The 15735-nt window shown below is 46.8% G+C and overlaps 1 protein-coding gene across 1 annotated transcript in view; it reads right to left on the reverse strand.

Annotated features, from left to right (window-relative positions):
• IFT43 (intraflagellar transport 43) overlaps nt 1–15735 on the reverse strand; it is a 103415-nt gene that overhangs the window by 9787 nt on the left and 77893 nt on the right. The gene's annotated exons all lie outside the window — the stretch shown is intronic.

A 15735-nucleotide genomic window follows, 5' to 3' on the forward strand; every position in this document is an offset into this window, starting at 1 on the left:
CGGGCGTGTAGACCTGGCCTCATCACCTGCAGGGGGGACAGTAGCACATTCCAGAAGGAGCCTCGAATGCAACACCCCAGAAGGAGACTCACCCTGTCATCCCAGCTAGTCCACCACGGGCTACGGGAGAGTCCAAATGGACCACGCAAAGGGTGGTCAACCAGGACTGACCCTTTGCAGCAATTAAAGGTGGTGCTCCTGACAGACAAAACAGACCCAGTGATGGTTCTCCACAGGGGAGTGCCCCGTTCAGCCAGCAGCCTAACACAGGGAAGGAGCCCAGTGTCACCGGAGGGGTGACCTCTAGCGAATGCTATATACACGACCTCTCTGGTGGCTCAGATTGTAAAGCGTCTGCCTGAAATGCAGGAGACCCTGGTTTGATCCCTGAGTCGGGAAGATCCTCCTGGAGAAGGAAATGGCAACATACTCCAGGACTCTTGCCTGGGAAATCCCATGGATGGAGGAGCCTGGTAGGCTACAGCCCACGGGGTCTCAAAGAGTCGGACACGACTGAGCGACCTCACTTTTTTGATACACTGGTTACTACCAGCTGAAGGAAATTAAAACAATGAACAGGGAGGCTCCCAGTTACTCCCAGCAGCTCTCACCTGGCGCTTTACTGCGGTTCCAGCTTTGGTCCGGAGAGACATGTTAAGGGTGAGGTGGGGGTAAGGGCCTTTAAAGGTGACGAGGGATGAAGCGGCTGGAAGGGACGGAAAAGGGAGGACCTCTCCACTCTCGGCAACAAGGCCCGAGACCCAGCGAGTACAGAATGAATGTGACAGGCAGCAGCCTTCTCAGAGCCGCCACTAGAAGTGTGTTAGAAACCCGGCATATCTGATTCTATTTCATCCTCTTCGTGTTATGCTTAAAAAAAAAAAAAAAAAAAAAGACAAACTCCACTGCTTTTATTCTAAATCCTTAGGTTTTGTGTTTTTCCTTATATATATTTATTAAAAAAATGCTCCTTTGATCGGTGCCACCCGTGACACCCCCACATACGGAACGGCTTCTGAGCGGTTTCCTCCGTGCAAGGCCACTGCTGGTGACAGCCAGCTGGTTTTGATCACAGCCATTCCGAATCGGATTTTCATAAGATAGATGAGGAGTCTTACCGCTGCTCTCTCTCTCATCAGATGCGAAACAGAGGGGGAGGGGGGGCGCCAGGTCCTGAGGGAACAGCCCAACAATCAAGGGCTGCCTGGTTCTCTCTCCGTCCCTCCGCTGCTGCAATTTTCAAAGGCGTCTGCCTTGGGCACTTTTAAATGATGGTGTCTCAATTCTGTAATCATCTTTCAAGAGCTTTCTCTTAAAGGGTCTTTTAGGTAAACCCGGTCCGTCAACCACACTTATGGACTCAGGAATCATTTCCCCGATATCTGCCCTCCTGCGTGTGCATGCATATAGGCGACTATACCCACGCACACCTGGCAGGCATCAGGGCATGTTCAGAAAGCTGGGAGGACCTGAAACTGGAAAGGAAGACCCCACCGGTTGGCCATGCCAAGTTCATCTCTCGCTAAGGCCCCCTACCACCGCTCCCCTGGATTTCTGCTATACCTAGCCTTTGCTATCTGCAGGTGGTGGAAGGGAAGACTTCTCGCACTAAGGCCCAAGCGATGTGCTGAGTCCCAACCTCAGATGCACAATCAAGCCTGTTCCTTCCTGTCTCACCTAAGTGCCGTCTGACCGTCAGACTTCAAGATCAGTAAGGGCACCGAGGCCACCTGCTTGGAGAAGACAGTCCCCAGGCCGCAGCTGACTGTGGCTTTAGTCACAGACTATTTGGAGCAACCCCTACAAATCCATTTGTCTCTTTAGTTGCAGAGAGCACCACACCTCTTCTCTATACAGTCCCCATTGCTTGAAACAGACATCCTATGGCATCGAGCCTCCGTTTCTTTCTAATCACATAAAAATCTAAGGAGCCCAAGATGTCCCTGGGCAGTGGTTCTCACCAAACTGGCTTCGTCTCCTCTCTTCCCTCATCCATCATTCCCTTCACAGCTGTGCGGAGAAGGACCTGTGCTTCTCCCCAAAGCTGGACCGTGGCTCACAGTCACAGCGGGACCGTCTCACAAAGCTAAATGGGATTAGCTTTGTCCTATCCCAATCCTGTCTTCTGTATTCAATAGGGAAAGAACCCAAGGAGTTACAGAATAAATACCCAGGTCTCCAAAGCTGTTTCAGGGAGGGTGAGTTCTCTTTTGCTTTTGTCCCTAATGTTGGAAGATTTATTATTAATCACATTCCTCCAAACAGACTACGGCACTCCGGGATGCTGACGGAGCCTTCCCTGTGTTCCTGGAGGAAGGTCAATATGGGCTGCTTCATTTACAACAGCCGTGCATGTGTGGTCCAAGACTTGCTTCACCCTCCCCGTCCCACCTCTTCAGACAGGGACATCCCAGAAAGCTGCTCACATGAACAAAGAAACTGGAGCCCCAGAGACCAGTCCCTGTCAACTGCCTTTTGGGTAGCGATGTTCGTGATGGAGAGTTTGGGAAGGCTGGTGTGACCCAGAGATGGCAGGGGACCACCAAGGGGCCTAGAGCATGCTGTTCTGGCTCTGCCAGTGAGTGGGAGGTCTGGCCAACACTCCAGGCTGTGCTGGGCAGCTGGACCAGGGGAGGTCGGGGACAACTGAGGGGACAAAGCAGAACAACCAAAGTCTGCTCCAAGCTTAACTCCATTTCCAAAACCTGCCCTGACACTGCCTTTTTGAGAGGCAAGGAGAACAGAGGCAAACCAGTTCCTACTAAGCTTGCTGAGTCAAGACAGTCCATCAACTCCCAGATACCTACTCTGTGAAGGCGTATGCTTTGCCATGGTGGATCATGGGACCTTGTACACAAAACCAAGTTAAAACAACTTCTCTTGCTGCATTAATGAAACTTCAGGCCAATTCCCTGTAAGTTCTCTGGTGTCTCATTTGCTCTGGGGACCAGCCCTGGCCAAACCCACAATGGGGAGCTGTGAAGTCAGCCACTGGGACCTCAAGAGTTTCCATCTACTAGAGTTCATTTCCCCACGAGGAGTGTGGCTTTCACTGTCATGGAAGAACCAAATCCAGACTCTTGCTGTGCAGAGCTGTACCAGAGGGCGGACCCAATCAGGAGTCAGGAAACCTGGGTCCCAGGTCTGCCCCTTACCTGCTGACCTTGTGCAGTTATTTGTCAGCTCTGTCCCTAAGTTTCCTTATCACCAAAATGAAGTGACTTCTATCTCAAAAACATCCTATTTCTGGGGTGTCCACTGGAGTATATCTCATGGTATAATTCTTAAAAAACATCTTACTGTCACGTTGGCCTGTGGAGCAGTCTTCCAAAATATTCCAGCTACAGACACCACCTACGTGTCTGTAAGGCAAGCCGGGTCTTTGGTTTAGAGAATCACTGTATAGGGGACTGCCCTGGTAGTCTAGTGGTTAGGAATCCACCCCTCAGTGTATGGGACTCGGGTTCAATCCCTTTTCGGGGAACTAAAATCCCACATGCCGTGAAATATTGACGGCCAATGTAAGATGCCTCATGCTGCAACTAAGACCTCATGTAGCCAAAATAAACCAGTAAATACTAAAAAAGGGGAATCGCTGTATGGAAAGTTCACTTTCTCTAATGCAATGAGTCTAAAGAGATTCCTCCTGCAGCCCACAGTGAACTCAGCTCAGTATTCGCACCATAATCCGACACTCCTGACTGGGGAATCTTTGATGTCCCATGCAGCTGTCTGTGATGTCCCAAGTCTGCACGACGTCAATCTGGTCACCCTCAGCTGCGTCTCAAGGATGAGGCCTCCAACCAGAGGCCTCCATGGCCCAGGGAGCGCCCTGTGGGGTCTCTGTTTTTCTAAATGTCCCACACTCCCTGGTGCACACACTTTCACCTTCACAAGACACTTGGTCCTCTCACCCTAACACAGGAGCTCCTCTCTGGAAGACCCGGCAGAGGCACAAGAATTCCTTATTTAAAAGCAATCCCAGGGCTTCCCTGGGGGTGCAGTGGCTGAGACTCTGCTCCCAACCCAGGGGGCTCGGGTTTGATCCCTGGTCAGGGAATTAGATCCCATGTGCCACAACTAAAGATCTCGCCGCAACAAAGATTGAATGAATGAGTGAATATTTTAAAAGGTAATAATAAAAAAAGCAGTCCCAATGGATCTGATAGAAAGTAAAACATAAGATGGGGGAGGAATGGTCCAACCTGAAGATTCTGCTTCGTGTCACACAGCTTTAAAGACCTAGCTTCTCTGGCTTTAGTCTACTCAGCCCGGGTGCTGCTGACAAGACCTCACAGAGAGAGGATCAGCAGAGCTGAGGACAGGGGCCAGCGGGCTAATCTGAGGATCAGGAAGGGAAAGTAAACCTGCACCAGGGAGCTGGGAAGGTGAGTGGAGGCCAGCAGGCTGGAGAAACAAGCCTAGCGCTTTGACAGTCAAGAGGAAGGTGCTGAGAGCAGGTGATGGGAGTCACAAAAGTCCGTCCCAGCTTCAGCTCTGTGTTTTACTAGAGGTGATGTTCTGGAGCAGTTCAGGCTGTCTAAGATGTTTAGGAATTTTGCATGCAGGTTGTTACGTAGAAACATTATTAAAGATTAAATTATATATTATTGTTGCTGTTCAGTCCCTAAGTCCTGTCTGACTCTCTGTGACCCCATGGACTGCAGCACACCAGGCTTCCCTGTCTTTCATTATCTCCTGGAGATAATTGAATAGGGCTTCCCTGATGGCTCAACAGGTAAAGAATTTGCCTGCAATGCAGGAGACATGGGAGATGCGGGTGTGATCCCTGGGTTGGAAAGATCCCCTATAGGAGGAAACTGCAACTCACTCCAGTATTCATGCCTGAAAAACCCCATGGACAGAAGAGGCTGGTGGGTTACTGTCCAATGGGTCACAAAGATTCAGACATGACTGAGAGACTAAGCAGAACACAACACAGCATAATTAAATAAACTATGTTAAAAACAAAGTAATACTCAAAACTCATCACTTTCTAAGTTTTACTGCATTTTACTTCACCTATACTTGTGAACTTTAAGGACTGGAGTGATGGAAACACAATATACTGGTGTGCTACTGTTCAACTCTTCCCAGTTTTGTGGTCATTGGTGTAATACTGGGAGCTTGAAACCAGCCATGGTAGGAGTATGTGTGTGTTCAATCATTCGGTCGTGTCTGACTCTTTGCGACCATGGACTGTAGCCCACCAGGATCCTCTGTCCATGGGATTCTCCAGGCAAGAATACTGGAGTGGGTTGCCACTTCCTTCTCCAGGGAATCTTCCTGACTCAGGGATCAAACTCGAGTCTCTTGGGTCTCCTGCATTGGCAGGTGGATTCTTTACCACTGTGCCACCTAGGAACTCTACCCAATGAGGACTTCGCCCCCTCCCCAACCCGGAGAGCTGCTTGTTAAATAGGCACATCTCTGCTTATTAGTCATGTGACTTCTGTTAGCTATTTAACTTCCCAGGGCTTCGATTTCTTTCCCTGGAAAAGGGTAATGACCACACTGTATCCTCGTAGAAATGCTGAGGACTGACTAAAGCATTGCAGGGGAAAACAGCACAAAGCCTGGCTCTGGGCAAACACACACATTAATTATCAATCCCATTTTCCTGTAAGAAGGACTTCTTTTTCCAATCTTATACCTAGTATACTATAAACAACAGCAAGTTTAACAAGGCAGAGACAGCAGACAGGACAGTTACTCCTCGGATTAATGACTCACACCCCACCCCACCACTGCCCTCTTTCCTGCTCTATGTTTAGCTAAAAGGAACCCTGGTTAGAATAGCTTCTTTTTTTTTTTTTCAAATCATGGAGGCAGGACTTCCCTGGTGGTCCAGTGGTTAAGAATCCACCTGCCAATGCAGGGCACACAGGTTTGACCCCTGGTTCAGGAAGATCCCGCAGGCCATGGGGCAACTAAGCCCATGTGCCACAGCTGCTGCTGCTGCTGAGTTGCTTCAGTCGTGTCCGACTCTGTGCGACCCCATAGATGGCAGCCAACCAGGCTCCGCCGTCCCTGGGATTCTCCAGGCAAGAACACTGGAGTGGGTTGCCATTTCCTTCTCCAATGTGTGAAAGTGAAAACTGAAAGTGAAGTCGCTCAGTCGTGTCCTGAAGCCCAAATGCTCTGGAGTCTGTGCTCTGCAACAAGAGAAGCCACGGCAATGGGAAGCCTGTGCAGTATGAGCAGAGTAGTCCCTGCTCGCCGCAACTAGAGGAAGCCCGCGAGCAGCAACAAAGACCCGGCGCAGCCCAAAATTAAATAAAATAAATAAATAAAATTAGGGAGGCAAAGGGACTAGGTTTGGATACCACCTAAGAAGTCCGATGTGCTGTGTTAAGCTTAAGGAGCGAATGCCAATATAATGGAACATTCTGACTAAGCAAGAGAAAAGAATGGAGACATCAGGGTTCCAATTTATCCACATTAAAAGAATTCTTCCCACTCTCTCTTTCTCTGCATGAAAACTGCTTGGGCTAAGACTGACTGCTGTTTGCAGGAGAACGGATGAAAGATATGGTGGCAGAATTAAGCAAGGGACAAGAAAGAGCCCAAAAGAGCCACAGAAAGCCTGGGGAGAGAGATGAACAGGGAGAGTATGGCCCACTACAAACAGCGTTTTTCTAATTCTGCTGACAGTCCGGCATCTCACATCTCATCCAACCTCATTGCTGGGATGTGTTCAGCCACTTTTACCTATTTTCCCTGCTGACATGGATAGAAAATTGAGCAATTACCCTTAAACTCAGAGCTCTCAGATCATCCAGATTGTTACACTCGCAGAATTAAGTCCCCAATTGCCCCTGGCTAAAAGTGGCTCAACTCAGCCTATCCTTTAGGAATTACACACTTTTGGGTTGGCCACGGGATTTATTATTCCTGAGGTTTTGAGGTATTTGATTCTGTCAAAACTGGACCCCAGGATACAAAGAGCGCCACCATCTCCAGTGAGAAGCCGGCGTGCCCCAGAGGCGTGGGAGCTGCCAGGAAGAGTGACTGAAAATTCCACCTGCAGTCCTGGATTACGCCAAGATGCGATGGTTACATCCAAGAAAGAGCTAATTCTTTTTTTCAAAGCTCCTGTTTTCAGAGACTTTCCACTTTTTAAACCAAGTTCTTTCCTAATTTGAATTTACCTGGGAGATAAGCTTTTTGAAAGTTGGGTCTGTATCTAATTGTGTTTTCAGAGATTATCTCAATCTGAAGACTGTTCATCTTTTCTAAAGACAAAGAGCTCTTCTCTCCCATTCGTGTGCTGCGCAGTTTCTTTTTCAAGTTTTACTATTCATCAGAGTTCAGTTTCTGAGAGCTAGGTCTTAGAGCTCGAACAGACCTGGGAATTCTATTCTCTGACGCTTCTGGTGTCAGAGAGGTGACTGGACTCAGAGCCTGCTGTCTCCTCTACCAGGTTCCCTGAACCCACAGCATCCACCCCGCTTTTGCTGTGTATGTCCTTCAAGTTTTGATGCTTGAAAGCCATTTCTTCAGAGAGGTCCTCCCTCATCGCCCAACCTAAATCAGGTCTCCACGTCTCTCTCTTTCATGGCACCGACTCTTCCTTCAGTGGACTCACTCGACTACAATCTGTCCATACTCGTTTAATGTGTGATTATTTCCTTAATATCCCCTTCCCCGAACAGACTGTAAACTGCATGAGGTAAGGACTAAGAATGTCTTCCTGTACACCATCATGACCCCACTGCCCAGCCCCAAGCATCATACAAAGTAGGGATTCAACAAATGGTTAAAGAAATGAATAAATGAATTACCTGCCCAGTATCACCTGTAGAGACTGGATCCAATTCTATTCCAGATCTGATGTTTTCCCTAACACCATGCAACCTTCCACGACAGAAGTCTAGAGGTCTTAGGGCAAACCAGAAACTTGATTCCAAGAATAGGGATGGATAATTAAGCCACTAACAGGAAGATCAGTCTTGCCATCCTACAATTTAGGGACCCTGAGATCATTTGGGGGCTCTGGCTGTCCATTACAGGGCTTTCCCCATGGCTTAGCGGTAAAGGACCCAATTGCAATGCAGGAGATGCAGGAGACACAGGCTCTATCCCTGGGTCAGGAAGATCCCCTGGAGGAGGGCATGGTAACCCACTTCAGTATTCTTGCTGGGAACATCCCATGGACAGAGGTGCCCGGCGGGCTACAGCCCATAGGGTCACAAAGACTCGGACATGAGAGAGCGACTGAGCAGAGAGCTGTCTACTATTCTCAGCTATTCTCCATAACCACGAATCCCAACTTCCCTGAAGCACTTTATCAGTTCTAGCTGCGAGCCTACCCAGAATCAGCAAATTAGATGATTGGCAGTCTTCAAACTTCCCGAAAGGCGGTTTGCATGGGGATGTTGAATATGTGCAGTTGAGAAGAGCCCAGAATCAGGGCTCAGATCTGCAGAAGCTGCCTCTCTCCTAGTGACGGTGAATTCCTTATTCATCCTCCAAGTGGAGTCACTCCTGACGCCAGGGAGCTCACCGTGGAAGGCTGTGCATGTTTCTCTGCCCAACCTAATCCTATCTAGCCTGCAGAAGCCGAGCAAGTTCTACTTTCTTCCTGAAGGGCCGGCAGCCCACAGGGATCGCTTCTTCTTCTGATTTCAAAGCACTTAACAAGGAAATCACTAATATAACAATAACCACTTGTTAACTTTGCCAATCACGACACTGCTACTTTCATTACTTAATCCTTGTATAGATTTTCATTTTTCATGTTTTGTCTCCTCAACAAAGTTCAGTGTTCCTTTAGAGCAGAACCCTCCAGGGCCTTATGTTGTTTTCGCTGTTGTTCAGTTGCTAAGCTGTGTCATGACACTTCATGACCCCATGGACTGCAGCGTGCCAGGCTTCCCCGTCCTTCACTATCTCCTGGAGTCTGTTCAAACTCATGTCCATTGAGTCGGTGATGCCATCCAACCATCTTCATCCTGTCACCCTCTTCTCCACCTGCCCTCAATCTTTCTCAGCATCATGGTCTTTTCTAGCGAGTTGGCTTGTCGCATCAGGTGGCCAAAGTATTGGAGCTTCAGCATCAGTCCTTCCAAAGAGTATTCAAGGTTGATTTCCTTTAGGATTGACTGGTTTGACTTCCTTGTTGTCCAAGGGACTCTCAAGAGTCTTCTTCATCACCACAATTCAAAAGCATCAATTCTTCGGTGCTCAGCCTTCTTTATGGTCCAAATCTCCCATCCATACATGACTACTGGAAAAATCATAGCTTTGACTATACAGACCTTTGTCAGCAAAGTGGTATCTCTGCTTTTTAATAGACTGTCTAGGTTTGTCAGAGCTTTTCTTCCAAGGAGCGAGCGTCTTTTAATTTCATGGCTGCAGTCACTGTCCGCAGTGATTCTGAAGCTCAAGAAAATAAAATCAGGCATGGTTTCCATTCTTCCCCCATCTATTTGCCATGAAGTGATGGGATTGAATGTGCCATGATCTTAGTATTTTGAATGTTGAGTTTTAAGCCAGTTTTTTCACTCTCCTCTTTCACTTTCATCAAGAGGCTCTTTAATTCCTCTTTGCTTTCTGCCATTAAGGTGGTATCACCTGCATATCTGAGGTTGTTGATATTTTTCCCAGGAACCTTGATTCCAGCTTGTGATTTATCCAGCCTGGCATTTCACATGATGTATTCTGCATATAAGTTAAATAAGTATGGTGACAATATACAGCCTTGACACACTCCTTTCCCAATTTTGAACCAGTCCATTGTCCCATGTCCAGTTATAACTGTTGCTTCTTGACCTGCATACAGGTTTCTCAGGAGACAGGTAAGGTGGTTTGCTATCCCCAACTCTTTATGAACTTTCCACAGTTTGTTGTGGTCCACACAGTCAAGGCTTTAAAGTAGTCAATGAAGCATAACAGATATTTCTCTGAGATTCCCTTGCTTTTCTATGATCCAGTGGATGTTGGCAAGGTCTTACAAAGGATTTACAAATCACTTCCTAAAGACCTACTCCAACTTGAAGATGCATTTTGTTCTGTTCATACAGTGATGTTTAAAACCTGTCATTATTTAAAATATGAAAGTGACAACTTTCAGGTCATGCCATCTCCCCTCCAAGCTCACCACAGGCCTCACCATTCTTTATGGTCAAACACGCCTGCTGTTTCAAGTGTTTATATTATCTGCCGAGCCCCTAGAAACATCTGAGTTCACAGCCTGCCTTGGTTTTGCAAACAGTCCCTCTGCAATACATTCTGGTTAACCAACAGATCCCCACACCACCTCTGCACAGCACCGACTCTCTGCTTCTCATTCAAAAAAACACGTCCCATCCCAACAGCTCCTTCCTTTCTCTGTTTTTCTGTTCTCTTCCCCCAGAAGCCTGAGGGAAACATCAATAAACAAGAGGCTGTGTTTCTCTTCTCTCCCTCAGCTTCTTCCCCAGGGAAGGAGGAGGAGCACCTAGGTATCAAGAGAGACCTAGGACTTCTCCGGCGCTCCAGTGGTCAAAACGCCATGCTTCCAATACAGTGGATGCAGGTTTAATCCCTGGTCTGGAAATTAAGATCCCACATGCTGCCCAGTACAGCCAAAAAAAAATTAAAATAAAATAAAAGCAGAAACATCTTCTGAAGAGTGATCTAGAGAGGCTGAATGATGAGAAATATATCTCAAGAAACATGGCTCTTCAAAGTCTATATAAAAGAGGAGGAGGAAAGAAGGCTTGGCATGTCTCACTAGACCAGAGAATCCTGGAGGGCAGGGACTGTCTCACTCATCACCATTTCTGAGACCTGGAGCAGCACTGCCCACAGGAGATGTTTCATGTAGACCCCTTGGCTTTCCTAGGTGAAAGTTCATCTCCAAGACGCTCAGAGGAGGCTCTGGACCTCGACTCCTCACTTCTATTTCTGGTGATTCATCTTCTCCTTCGAGATGGCTCGTCAATCACGCAGCCCTACAAAGTACCAGAAGACGAGTAGCCCCTTCCCAGGTGAGAATACACCTCACTGATGACCTCAAAGAACCCGGATGTGATTTTATTTTCTTAATTAAAAAAATGTATTTATTTATTTGGCTGTGCTGGGTCTTGGCTCTGCGTGGGTCTTTCTTTAGTTGTAGAGAGTGGGGGCTATTCTCCAGTTGCTGTGTGCAGGGTTCTCATCGTGGTGGCTTCTCCTGTTATGGGGTCGAGGGAGTGCAGGCTTCAACAGCTGCAGCATGTGGGCTCCGAAGTTGCAACTCCCAGGCTCTAGAGCATAGGCACATGGCCTTAGTTGCTCCGAGGCATGTGGGATCTTCCCAAACCAGGGATCAAATCCATGTCTTCTGCATTGGCAGGCAGATTCTTTAACACTGAGCCACCAGAGAAGCCCCCAGATGTGATTTTATTAAGGGAACCAGTAGGTTTCCTCACAGGTGCCCAGAGATCTGTTTAATGTCATTGCCGAGTGAGCGTCCATGGGCGGTTCAGGGCAATCATTCATGGAGTTTCCCCACCCACTGGTTATTCTAAGTTCAAAGGAGCAGCTTAACTAGTCAACCAAGTAATTCTCTGAGCAAAGATAATTCTAGAGACTAGCTATATGTAACATATGATTCCTACTGCAAAATGGATTCTAAACATCCACATACAGTGAAATGGACTAAGTCGAGTGTGAAGTGTAACATATGAACTGATTTTCCATTAAAGGACTCAGGGATAACTGCATGGAAAACAGATTTATGCCAGGGCAGAGACATACCTCCTAGAAGGTAACATCAAGTGTACTCTGACAAGAAAGGCTTTTTTTGCTTCAAACTCCTGGAGCCAAAATAAAAGTCAAATCACAAATTTCACATTTCAAGTTTATGAAAGGGAGAAGAATACCAGAGGTATTCTCCAAAAACAGCAACTTTCTTCTCTCATTCCTTAATGGAATTGCATCAAGCATCCTGTCAATAATGCCAGCACTCTATCTTACACACTGGGGAGCTGACATTTACACAACCGACCGGTGCAAGGAGATGCCAACACAGTGGAGGGTCGTGCAATTTGTTACCACCCAGAGGTCAAGAGCAAGGACTCTGGGGCCAAGATATGCATTCAAATCCTGGTGCTGGGCTGCGTTGTGCTAGTAATACATGGTGAACACAGCTGCCTTCTAAATCCTGGTGTTGTCACTTTCTAGTTGTGTGACCTTTGGCAAAGTTGCCTTTCTTTGCCTTAGTCTCTCCATCCTTAAAATGGGGATGATGACCAATTAAAATGTCCTTTAACAGGTGAATAGATAACCAAGAACCAAAATGTGCTATGTATCCATGCAGTGGAATATTATCAATAAAAATGAACCGGGTAATGACACATGCAACCAGCTGGGTGGATCTCAAAATCGTTCTAATGAGTGAAAGAAGTCAAACACAAAAGCATACATATGTATGATTCAGTGTATAAAATTCTAGAAACTACAAACCACTCTATCATGACCAAAAAAATAAGAGATCACAGTTGCCTAGAGACAGGGGCAGAGGGAGGATGGACTGAAAAGCGTGAGAGCAACTTCCGGGAGTGATGGGAATGTTCTGTACGTTGATGGTGGTGGAGGTTTCACTGGGTATACACAGCTGTAAAAATCCACACTGTGCACTTCGATGAATGCATATTCAAATGCATTATCATATGCAAATCAGACCTCAATAAAATTGATATTAGGGAAAAAACCTCTCCCACAGATTTGTTTTGAGAATTAGATGAGAAACAAATGCGCAGCACTGGGCTTGCTGGTTGGCACATGGTAAATGTTTGGTGATGCTGATGATGAGAACAGAAAGCTCCCCTGGGAGTCAGAGGACCCGAGTCCCTATTCAGCCTGATCATTCCCTGTAATAGTGCTTAAGCCTTAACCTCTCAACATGTCAAATGGCAGGCCTGGATGACATGACGTACAGAGACGCCAAAAGCTGCAACAATTTGATTCTAACGTGACGATGCCACAAGGGCAACCAGCACCACCTTCTAATGATGCATGTGTGATGCCCCTAAACTTCAGTATTCAGAGGGTCTTGCTGTGATACAGTTGCTCCTTGAAATGGAGCATTTTCACACAACTGAGGGCTTCCCTGGTGGCTCAGACCATCAAGAATCAGCCAGCAATGCAGGAGACCCGGTTCGACCCCTGGGGTTGGGAAGATTCTTTGGAGAAGGGCATGGCAACCCACTCCATTATTCTTGTCTGGAGAATTCCATGGACAGAGGAGCCTGGCGAGCTACAGTCCATGGGTCTGCAAAGAGTCGGACATGACTGAGTGACTAACACTTCCTTTTTGTCCCAATTGAAAAAAAATGGAGGAGGTAGGATTTCAGAAGTCCTTTGAGGGGAGCTGAATAGAAGTCCAAGCTAGGGTGGGAAGAGGTGTGAAGAGTTCCAGTTAATGGCAACCCACTCCAGTACTCTTGCCTGGAAAATCCCGTGGGTGGAGGAGCCTGGTAGGCTGCAGTTCACGGGGTCGCCAAGAGTCAGACACGACCGAACAACTAAGCACTAAGCACACTCTCCCGCAAAAGCCCCCTCCCACCCAGGCCGGCACTTAACATCAAGCAGAGTTCCCTGTGCTATACAGTAGACCCTTATTGGTGATTCATTTTAAATACAGCAGTGTGCACATGTCCATCCCAAACTCTGTGAATCTGTATTTTAAGCACCCTCCTAGCATATTTCATAGCTGTCCTATATGACTCTCTCTAACCCTGTGCGGTAGCTACGGCACAGAGAATCACCTATGATCCACAGATTCAATCCTCTCCTTCACCTTAGTCACATGCAAAGGTTAGTTAATAGACGGCTTTGGAACTCCACTTCTAGCCATGAGACAGTAACTGGTACCAGACTTGCTTTCCTGCTATAAACAATCAGAAAACTAGAAAAAATACACGGAACAGCTGTTTTCACACAGTGGACAAGAGGTTAACACAGAACTGTGACCCCTGCGGGCAGGGGAACGAATGAAGTGGGCCTTGCAGTCACCCTAGCTTCTGCTTAGAGGTGCTTCCTGGGCACTGGTACAGGGGTAGGGAACCCCGAGTGGGGCACAGGGAGGTCTGGTGGGGTTGAGGAGACACAGGTCAAAGTTCAGGTGGCTGGGATTTGAGAAACAACCTAAGTGTCCGCTGATAGGTGAATGGATAAATAAGATATGGTGTACATAAATATATGTGTGTGTGTGTACACACACACACACAAGGCTTCCCAGGTGGCGCTAGTGGTAAAGAACTCTCCTGCCAATGCAGGAGACTTAAGAGACACAGGGTTTGATCCCTGGGTCAGGAAGATCCCCTGGAGGAGGAAATGGCAACCCATTCCAGTATTCTTGCCTGGAGAATCCCATGGACATAGAAGCTGGGCAGGCTACAGTTGAAGGGTCGCAGAGTTGGACATGACTGAAGCAACGTAGCACACAGCACATACATATGTACGTATATACATGTATGCGCATATGTGTGTATATATGTGTGTGCTAAGTTGCTTACATATATACACACACACATATATATAGGGCTTCCCAGGTGGCGCTAGTGGTAAAGAACTCTCCTGCCAATGCAGGAGACTTAAGAGACACAGGGTTTGATCCCTGGGTCAGGAAGAGCCCCTGAAGGAGGAAATGGCAACCCATTCCAGTATTCTTGCCTGGAGAATCCCATCGACAGAGGAGCTTGGTGGACTATAGTCCATGGAGTTGCAAAGAGTCGGGCACGACTGAAGCGACTTAGCACAGAATATATATACACACACACAAACATATATACACACCCACACACACACAGTGGAATGTTGCTCAACCATGAAAAAATGAAATCTTGCTGTTTGTGACAACCTGGATGGACCTGGAGGGTATTAGACTTAAGTGAAATAAATCAGACAGAGGACGGCAAATAACATATGATCTCATTTATGTGTGGAATCTAAATAACAAAACAAACACAAAACAAAAGCAGACTTAAACACACAGGGAACAAACAGGTAAGCTGCCAGAGTAGGGGGTGGGGTGAAATTGGGGAACAGGATTACGAAGTACAAACTTCCTGTGATAAAGTAAATAAACCACTGAGAAGTTACATAGAGCATGAGGAATATGGTCAATAAAATTGCAATAACTTGTCTGGGGACAGATTTATCATGAGATCATTAATGGATGCAGACGTCAAATCAATACATGGCACACCTGATACCAGCATAATACTGTACATCAACCATGCTTCAATTAAACCAAAAGGAACGATGGCCACAATGATCTGAATCTGATGAAAACCATAAATCCACAGACTCAAGATGTTCGAGTAGGATAAACCCAAAGTAAACCACAACAAGGTGCATTATGACCAAATTGCTGAAAATAACAGGTAAGGGAAAATAAGTCTTAACAGCAGGAGAAAAAGACAGTGCATGCAGGGGAACGAAGATGAGGATGACCACTGACTCCTCAGCAGACAAAGCGAGCCAAAGGACAACGAACTAAGTACCTAAAAGACTGAAAGGAAAAAACAGAGTCGTCAGCCCAGAATTCTTTATCTGGTGAAAAGTAAAGACATTTTCAGAGGAACAAGACTGAGAGAATTTGTTGCCAGAGGACCCGCTCTACAAAAAAATAAAACGTTACATGAAGTGCTTCAGGCACAAGGAAAATGATACTAGATGGAAATTGAGTTCTACACAAAGGAACAGACAGAGGAAATGGTAAATATGTGAGTTAAAAAAGAGGCTTTGATCACTCAGGTCCTA

Source organism: Moschus berezovskii, chromosome 9 (assembly GCF_049115385.1).
Source record: "Moschus berezovskii isolate FMDL1 chromosome 9, NW_MosBer_1.0, whole genome shotgun sequence".
NCBI lineage: Eukaryota > Metazoa > Chordata > Mammalia > Artiodactyla > Moschidae > Moschus > Moschus berezovskii.